The following is a 9440-nucleotide window of genomic DNA, read 5'->3' as shown; positions in this document are numbered from 1 at the left end:
AGTGACATGCTGGAGTTCCCAGATGCAGACTGGGCTCTGGGTCCGAATCCCCGTCTGGTTCTGCGGGAGGTGGTGGGGGGTCCAGCCCATGGCAGCGGGGACTCTGTCTGTGCAGAACCTCCCCAGAGCTTGCGGTGTGTTGTGGTGCCTGGCTATCTAGCTGTGTGGCCAGGTCACTCCGGGCCCATCCCCGGGGCGTCGGAGCTGAAAACGTAACTCTCCACAGGGGAGAGCCCACGCACTGTTCCCACCTGCACAGAGGCCTCCGGGTCAGGGCCATCCCTGGGAAGATGATGATGGTTTATTATCTGTGCGACGGGTTGGGTCACAGAAACCCCCTTGGGAACTGCCCCCTGATGTGCTGGGACTACCTCTGAGCCCATTTTCCCTGGCAGCCTGGGACTTTAGAACCCTGCCTGGTTGTGCCAGACACACCGGCCTGCTGGAAACACAGACCCAGGTCCAAACCACGCCCCCCAAAAGCTGCAGGCTTAACTGAAAACAGCTGAAGAAGTGCTCCTGTCTCCAACACCCAGATACCCAGTTCCCAATGGGATCCAAACCCCAAATAAATCCATTTTACTCTGTATAAAGCTTATACAGGGTAAACTCATAAATTGTTCACCCTCTATAACACTGATAGAGAGATATACACAGCTGTTTGCTCCCCCAGGAATTAATCACTTACTCTGGGTTAATCAATAAGTAAAAAGCGATTTTATTAAATATTAAAAGTAGGATTTAAGTGGTTCCAAGTAATAACAGACAGAACAAAGTAAGTTACCAAGCAAAATAAAATAAAACATGCAAGTCTAAGCCTAACAGAGTAAGAAGCTAAATGCAGGTAAATCTCACCCTCAGAGATGTTCCAATAAACCTCTTTTACAGACTAGACTCCTTCCTAGTCTGGGTCCAGCAATCACTCACACCCCTGTAGTTATTGTCTTTTGTTCCAGTTTCTTTCAGGCATCTCTTTGGGGTGGGGAGGCTATCTTTTGTGCCAGCTGAAGACAAAATGGAGGGGTTTCTGAGGGGTTTATATAGCCTCCCTCTTGTGGGTGGAGACCCCTCTCTCCCCCTGTATAGAATCACAGCTACAAGATGGAGTTTTGGAGTCACATGGGCAAGTCACATGTCCATACAAGACTCAGTTCTCTACAGGACTTTCCCAGGAAAGCTCAGATGTGGACTGGCATCTATCAAGGTCCATTGTTAGCCAAGTTCTTCCATTTCTTGAATAACCCCTTCACACTATGTTGACCAAATCTGCCTTAGGTGCTTTCTACAACAAACATCTTAAATACAAGCATAGAGCCAACGCTCATAACTTCAGATATAAACATGATACATGCCTACGAATAGGATGAATACATGCAGTAGAACATAACCTTTGCAAAGATATGTTACATGACATATCTAGCATAAAACATATTCCAGTTATGTCATATTTACACTCATAAGCATATTTCTATAAAGCATTATGAGGTGCAACGTCACAATCTGTACACCGCGGTGCCTGGGAGCCCCCCTCGCAAACCAAGCCCCGACTGGGCTCAGCACTGCACAAACACAGACTACAAAGACAATCCCTGCCCCGAAGAGCTTCCAAACGCAGGACGAGATGAGACAACAGGTGGAGCCGGCCGGCCGGATGGAGGGGGGAGTGCCAGGGCACAATGGGGGTCAGCGGGGCAGGCAGGTATCTCAGCATGGCAGCAGCCGAATACAGTAAGAATCACTGGTTTCCTAGCTGTGCTGGCAGAGGAGGGCTTGACGTCAGATACGATGAGCTGACGGGGTCCGTGCGGGCCAGTCCCGAGCAGTGTGGGGCCCCAGAGGGCATTTCCTGAGCGATGCCCCCTGCGTCGTTGCCTGTGGGTCTGCAGCTGCCCCGAGGCGAAGAGGAATCAATAGCAGCTGCCCTCCTGCCATGGGGTCCAGGAGCTCCAGGGAGTCCCCTTGCCTGGTGGCTAAACGGGGCTGACGAGGGCTATGGCCATGGAGCCCAGCATGGGAGAGTCTGAGAGAGCTGCGGGGCCTCTGGACCAGCCTGGCAAGGCACGGAGTGTGCCAGTTCCCTGAACCAGACAGGCTCTAATGGGACTGGCCCAGGGACTGCCCTCTCCTGGCTGCTGGCACCTGATGGCGGCGGGCTGGAACGATGTGTCTCGTGGGGGTGCTGAGAGCCACTGAGCCAGACTGTAAACCCTGGATATGATGGAAACCACTTCAAGCCAGGGGGTGCTCCTGCACCCCCAGCATCCCTAGTTCCAGCACCTGTTCCTGATGGTCTTTCTCTGTCCCCGTTGGCCTGAGGGGTGGGGCCAGCAGGACCCAGCTCTCCGTCCCCGTGGGGGCTGCCAGACTGCTCCTTCCCAAAGGCCATCAGGCTTGGGCCTCAGCCGGGGGTCCGCGAGGGTGGGACAAGCTCCCGTGTGCTATGGAGGAAGATGGGGCCAGGATGGAGGGGGAAGAACTGGGCTGGGGGCTCCGTGTTTCAGCTGTGGTCCCAGGCTGGGAGGAAGCGGAACAGCTCAGCCGCAGGGCGTGAAATTCCCCCTCCCCGCCCCCTGGAGCCAGCCTAAGGCCCAGAGCCCAGCTGAGTTGCCCAAGTAGGACTTCAGTGGCCCCAGGTGGATTTCCCCAGGGAGGCTCCCGTCAGGTTGTTCCCGGAGCTGCGTGTGGGTCGAGCTGGTGTCCAGGCTGCTCCCGACCGACCTCCGCCCGTGGCTGCTAAATACCAGCCCCTCCGGGGCCAGGGCCTCCGATACCCCTTCCCCGGATATGACACGGCGTCCCGGACCTTTCACTATGAACATCAGACACAAACAACTGACGCCCTGAGCCCGGGGTCCCTCCAGCTGGACGTTACCAGAATGCAGCCGACCGGAGCCTTGGCTTTGCCCCAGACTCGGCTGGTTACGCAGCCTGGGAGCAAGGCTGGCCTGCCCCTCAGGCACTCACGGCGGGCATGGCCCATCTCTGGCGCCCTGTCCCCGAGCGCAGCAAGCGCTCTCAGAGCAGTCTGGCTCCGGGTGGTTCTGTCTGCGCTCTGCGGTGTTCTCTGGAGCACGGTGGGCTCTCCCCAGGTGCCGGGTCTGCTGGCTCCTAAGTGTGTCCTGTCCCTTCGGATCCCTCATCCTCTCGCACAGTCACCAGGTGTGAGCCAGGTCCCTGGCACCCCCACGACTCCATTGGGTGTCTCTGGCCGGCTCTGCATAGGAGCGCCTGTCTCCATGGCTGGCAGGTCCTTGGCTGATGCGTTGTACTCCAGGGCCAGCCATCTCCTGTCAGTGGGTCTCCATCCTGGCTGCAGCCGGTCTCCCATCGTTGGTAACAGGTAGGCAGGCCATTCATCCAGCTGTAAACCGGACAGTCTTCTTGGGGCACCTTATGCCCCGTCCAGCACGGAGACAGAGACAGGCGTGGTTTGATCCGGTATCACACAGCAGATGCCATAGTGAGGAGCACATCGCTCTGCACCCGCCGGCGTGACCTTGCACGCACAAGGCTGTGGAGTGGGGTCATGCCGGCTGGGGTGGGCCCTCGCCATTCCCAGAAGTACCAGACCCTCCGGTAAGCTGGGAGCGCAGGAGTAGCTGCCCTTGTGAGAGGCTTGGGCCCCTCACCCCGTCAGTGCCTGTACCCTGACACCCCGGTGAGGAGCTGGTCCTGGGGACAGCTAACCAGGGCCTGACCCAGAAGAAACAGCCTTGTGGACGAGTCTCTCAGCAGCTGTCACAGCTGATTCTGCTTCCCATTGCTCGGTGGGTGTGCCGGGCAGGTGGGCGGTGGGCAGACTCCCATTCCTCTTGAATTCTTCCCGGGCAAACTGGGGTCCATTGTCGGTGGGATGCTGTATCTGCAAAGCGGCTGCCAGTTCACCAGTCACTGCCTTGCTGCTTGTGTTGGGCAGGGCCTGGACCTCCCGAACATTGGCACAGTCTCTAGTGCACTCAGGTACTGCTTTCCCTGGGGGGTAAGTCCACGCCCAGCTTTCCCCGTGGAGGAGCGGGCACCTCACACGGTGCCAGAGCCTCTTTCTGCTGGCGGTTATCACGTGGCCGGCAGGCGGCAGGCCCCTCTGCTGAGGAGCAGAGCTGGGGTTTCATCCTGGCCAGGACGCTCACCCTTGAGCCCATCTCAGACAGCGGGCGCTGCCCAGGTGTGGGGCAAGTGTATTTTACATAACGAGGTGGGGACAACAGGCGTGTGTCCGCGAAATACAACTCCATCCTGCCCACTCGACTCCTCTTCCTTCGGAAATACAGTTCTGCTCCTCCTGGTCCTTGGCTTTGGGCTTTTGTCCCTCGCCCCCGCTAGGGTTGTGCTCTGGTTCCGCAGCCTCTTTGCCATCCGTCGACTTTTCTCCTGACTCAGGGAGACAGCGCAGCTGTCGGTGGATTCGGTGGCCCTATCTCCTTCCTGCAGCTCACCGACGCCGGGTAGTCGGGCCCTGCTCCGGGTGCCAGCTAATACCAGGAATCATCCTGGACAATGGCTGATGTCTGCCTGGTAGTGCTGGAGCAGCTGCAGCCTCTTTGGACCACGAAGAAGGAGCTCAGGGGACAAAGGGGTCTGTGAATGGTGGATCCTTGTGGCCGGAGGGCTGGAGGTGCTGGGAGCTTGATGCACGTGAGGAAACTGCTTAGACAAAGGTCGTAACTTGCAGTAAGTAAGGTGTAGTCCCCAGGAAGAGTGTTATTTGGGTTTGATTTGTAACCTGCCCTGTCTCGGGCTCTCTCGCTCAGTGGCACTGAAATCTCTGTTCCTTAGTAATAAACGTATGCTTAGTTTGCCATTGAGCCATCCCACTGCCGCGTATTAAGGTAAAGAGCATGTCCTCGGTGAGCCAACAGGCTGGTGTCTGGGCTCTGGCTCTTTGCAGACAGGGGATTTCTGTGGGTGTCTGGGGGAGGGACTGGACACTGCAGAGATGTCTCTGGGGACCGCGGGTTCACTGGGCAGTGCCTGCCAGGCGAGGGTTAGCCAGGAGGCGTTTGCTGGCGAGGTGGACAGACTGGTGTGACCGGGGCTGTCGCACAGGTTAAGCTCCGGCCAAGCTCCCCCTTGCTGAGGCAGGGAGAGGGGTTCCACAGGGGCTCCCCGAGGAGAGCGTCACGCCCCCCTCCAAATACCACAGCCAGCAGCGTTTGTTCTGTTTGGGGTGCCCTTGTTCAGACCCTGCTGGCACTCGGCTGGTGTAAGTGACTGGCTGCTCCCGCGGCAGAGCTCCACCCAGTCCTTTCTCCCATGCAGCACCTGGGGGTGGCAGTGGCTCTCCTGGCTGGTGATGCTCCAGGACAGGGGCATCCAATGTCACCCTGCCTTGAGCTGGCATCTGGGTTCCATTCCTGCAGCCAGGGGTGGTCAGAACTTGGACAGACAATGGATCGATAAGAACATCAGAACGGCCAGACTGAGTCAGACCAAGGGTCCATCCAGCCCAGTCTCCTGTCTACCGACTGTGGCCAATGCCAGGTGCCCCGGAGGGAGTGAACAGAACAGGGCAACCATCACGTGATCATTCCTACCAAGCACTCTGCCCCTGTCACATCCACTGCAGCTGGCCTGTCTCTGACTGTCTTGGTCCAGCTGGGACCTGCTTTTAGTCCCTCTGCCCTGAGCAACACCTGTCACCTCATGAAGTTCGGGTCACATTTTGTCTGGGCTGAATTTTAGGCTCTTGTCCTTACATCACTGTAGAAAAGTCTGGTCATTTTCAGCCAGGGTCTTGTTCCGTGTCTGTATCATTGCTCCCTTCACCTGCATGGAGGAGAACGTCTGCAGGTATTTTCACCCCAGGTAGCCCTTCTGGTGCTTGGGTGAGTTGTGATGCTGACAGATCAGGTGCCAGCTCATGCCAAAGTCACCATGTCTCAAGGGAGCTTGCTGAACATAGAAACTTCTACGACTTTTTGGAACTTAAGATTGTAACTCATTTGTGTATCTATGGTTACCTGCTTTAATCTTGTAAATCTCTCTTAACTTCTTTTTCCTAGTTAATAAATCTGTGTGTAGTTTATTATAGGACTGGTTACGGGGCCTGTCTGTGACTCCCAAGTTAGGCTGCTGCAGGGCCTGAGGAGCTCACACCTGGTAACTGGTTGGTGAAATCGAATACAGAGCTCACAGCCAATGTGGGGTTGGTGCTGGGTTCCCAGCACTCTGCCCTGAGGCTGGCATGCACGCCCTGGGGTCACGGCAGGCAGCGTTACATGAGCCTTCTCTGGAACACCTCTGGTGCTGGGCTTGTGCCTGTCCACATGCGCAGCCATGTGCAACAACCAGACAGTGTCGCACAGGTTGTCAGCACGCTGGACTCTATCCAGGCTGATGTGCCAAGCCCCATTCCTCCCCTCCCGGCCCGTACAGATTCTGGCTTTGGAAAGTTCTGGCAAGATGTCATCAGCTGTGGCCAGTGGATAGTGGCATCTTTACAATGCCTGGTCCAGAGGCTTCAGGTCTCTGCAGATGTGTTATTTATCTGATGGTTTCTTACCATCACCATGCTGCTAACTCAGCCTGCATTGGCCTCTCCAGGTGTTAAAAGAAAAGGAGGACTTGTGGCACCTTAGAGACTAACCAATTTATTTGAGCATAAGCTTTCGTGAGCTACAGCTCACTGCATCCGATGAAGTGAGCTGTAGCCCACGAAAGCTTATGCTCAAATAAATGGGTTAGTCTCTAAGGTGCCACAAGTCCTCCTTTTCTTTTTGCGAATACAGACTAACACGGCTGTTACTCTGAATCCAGGTGTTAAGTATCAGAGGGGGAGCCGTGTTAGTCTGGATCTGTAAAAGCAGCAAAGAGCCCCGTGGCACCTTACAGACTAACAGACGTATGGGAGCGTAAGGTTTCGTGGGTGAATACCCACTTTGTCGGATGCATGTTTTGAAGACCATCCAACGAAGTGGGTATTCGCCCACGAAACCTTATGCTCCCATACGTCTGTTAGTCTATAAGGTGCCACGGGACTCTTTGCCACTTCTACGTGTTAAGATACCGCTCCTCTTCAGCTTGCAAGCTCCTTGCATACTGGAGTGCGCAGTGCCACTGGAATTTCCCTTCGTGGTAAGCTCACAGGTTCCACTCGCAGCTTTCCTTCGAGGCCCCCGCGGCCTTGGAAAACACCCCCCCCCCCCGGTGCTTCTCAGATGGGCTCCGTTGTCCAGGGGACTCCTCCTTTTGCTACCTGCACTGCAGCGCTGAAATCCTGACCCTGCACCCTGAGAAGCTCCATGGCTTGTATGGCTGTGTGTACGTGGGTGTGTGCAGTGTGGGGTGTGTGTGTGTGCAGGGTGTGGGGTGTGCAGTGTGCTCCCCATCCACCACTGCAAACTTCAGCTGTCACTGCCTGTTGCTTTCCAGGTTAGTTCTCACTTTAGAGTCATAGAATCATGGAAGATCAGGGTTGGAAGGGACCCCTGAAGGTCATCTAGTCCAACCCCCTGCTCAAAGCAGGACCAATCCCCAGTTAAATCATCCCAGCCAGGGCTTTGTCAAGCCTGACCTTAAAAACCTCTAAGGAAGGAGATTCTACCACCTCCCTAGGTAACGCATTCCAGTGTTTCACCACCCTCCTAGTGAAAATTTTTTCCTAATATCCAACCTGAACCTCCCCCACTGCAACTTGAGACCATTACTCCTCGTTCTGTCATCTGCTACCACTGAGAATAGTCTAGAACCATCCTCTCTGGAACCACCTCTCAGGTAGTTGAAAGCAGCTATCAAATCCCCCCTCATTCTTCTCTTCTGCAGACTAAACAATCCCAGTTCCCTCAGCCTCGCCTCATAAGTCATGTGTTCCAGTCCCCTAATCATTTTTGTTCCCCTCCGCTGGACGTTTTCCAATTTTTCCACATCCTTCTTGTAGCATGGGGCCCAAAACTGGACACAGTACTCCAGATGAGGCCTCACCAGTGTCGAATAGAGGGGAAGGATCACGTCCCTCGATCTGCTGGCTATGCCCCTACTTATACATCCCAAAATGCCATTGGCCTTCTTGGCAACAAGGGCACACTGCTGACTCATATCCAGCTTCTCGTCCACTGTCACCCCTAGGTCCTTTTCAGCAGAACTGCTGCCGAGCCGCTTGGTCCCACTTTCCCACGGGCTGCGTTCTGCTCTCTCTGGACGTGCGTAGCTTGTGCCTGCTCTTTGTGATAGGTGAGTTTGAGTCCCGTCCCTGCAGGAATCATGCTGCAGGAGGCTCTGCCCCCACAGGGCATTGCCCGTCACCGTCGCTGTGTGCACGGAGGGTGGGATTGTCCGTTGCTGCTGTCCTGGCCCGGCAGTCTGAGCCTGCTACGCTCTGGGACTCCAGGAGGGTCGCGATGTCATCCCTGCTGTCTGACGGGCCCTCCCCCTCTTGCACCAGGCTGAGCACCTCAGCTCTAGGGGTTCCTGGCAGTGCTGTCCGGGGTGGGCACTTCTCCTTTACCCGCCCAGGCGCCCGCAGGCAATGCATCTCCCCAGGGGGCTGGAACATGCCACCTTCTTGCCTCTGCTGGGGTCTCCCTGGCGGTATTCCTGGGGCTGTCCTGCCTCCCTGGGCTTCCAGCCCGTCTCCTGAGGCTTCAGCTGCGTGCCCCACGGCTGATCATCTGTCTAATGTGAGATCGTCTTCCTGGAGCAGCTGCTCCCGCAGGGCCGACTATCCGGTCTGGAATTAGGGCTTCTGTCAGCCCCCCGAGATTGCCCGGCGCAGCCCGTGTGCGTAAGGCAGTAACATAGAGGGCTGTCCCCTCCCCTTCGGGCCCCAGGGACCCGGGATGCTGGGAAGCTCGAGGCAGCGGTGTCTCGGCCTCGCTCCCCAGGAAGGTTCACTGACAGCTCCACTGTCCTGCCGTTGTCACCCTCCTGCACGGCCAGGTCTGCGTGCGGCTGGAACGCCTCCTCCCACCGGGTCCATCGCTGGCCTACGCCTGTGGCTGCAGCCTGAGTGCCATGGCTCCCAAAGCCGGCCCTGCCCTGGAGAGAGCTCACAGCACACAGGGCAGCTGAGCGCAGGTGGAATGTCACTAAATCCTGGGCTCTGCTCTGTCCACCTGGCCGCATTGCGCCCAGCCCTGCTCCCCGGGTCCACTGGGGCCCACTCAACAACAGACCCTCCCTCCACGGGCCCCCCGGCTCCAGTGCCACTGATCGGGGTACATGGAGGACCCTTCCAGCCCCAGCCCAGAATGAACGGGACGCTAAAGAGTCTGCTGTGGAGTCTAGTGGGATAGAGCTGGGGGGCTGGGAGCCAGGACTCCTGGGTTCTGTCCTAGCTCTGGGAGGAGGGTGGGGCCTAGTGGGATAGAGCAGCGGGGGCTGGGAGCCAGGACTCCTGGGTTCTGTCCTAGCTCTGGGAGGGAAGTGGGCTCCAGCAGTCAGAGCCACAGGAAGGATGAGTCGGGGGTTCCTGGCTCTGGGAGGGGAGCGTGTCCTAGTGGTTA

The sequence above is a fragment of the Lepidochelys kempii genome, chromosome 2 (assembly GCF_965140285.1).
Source record: "Lepidochelys kempii isolate rLepKem1 chromosome 2, rLepKem1.hap1, whole genome shotgun sequence".
NCBI classification, from domain to species: domain Eukaryota; kingdom Metazoa; phylum Chordata; order Testudines; family Cheloniidae; genus Lepidochelys; species Lepidochelys kempii.
The sequence above is the reverse complement of the archived record's forward strand: the minus strand, read 5'-3'. Positions refer to the sequence as shown.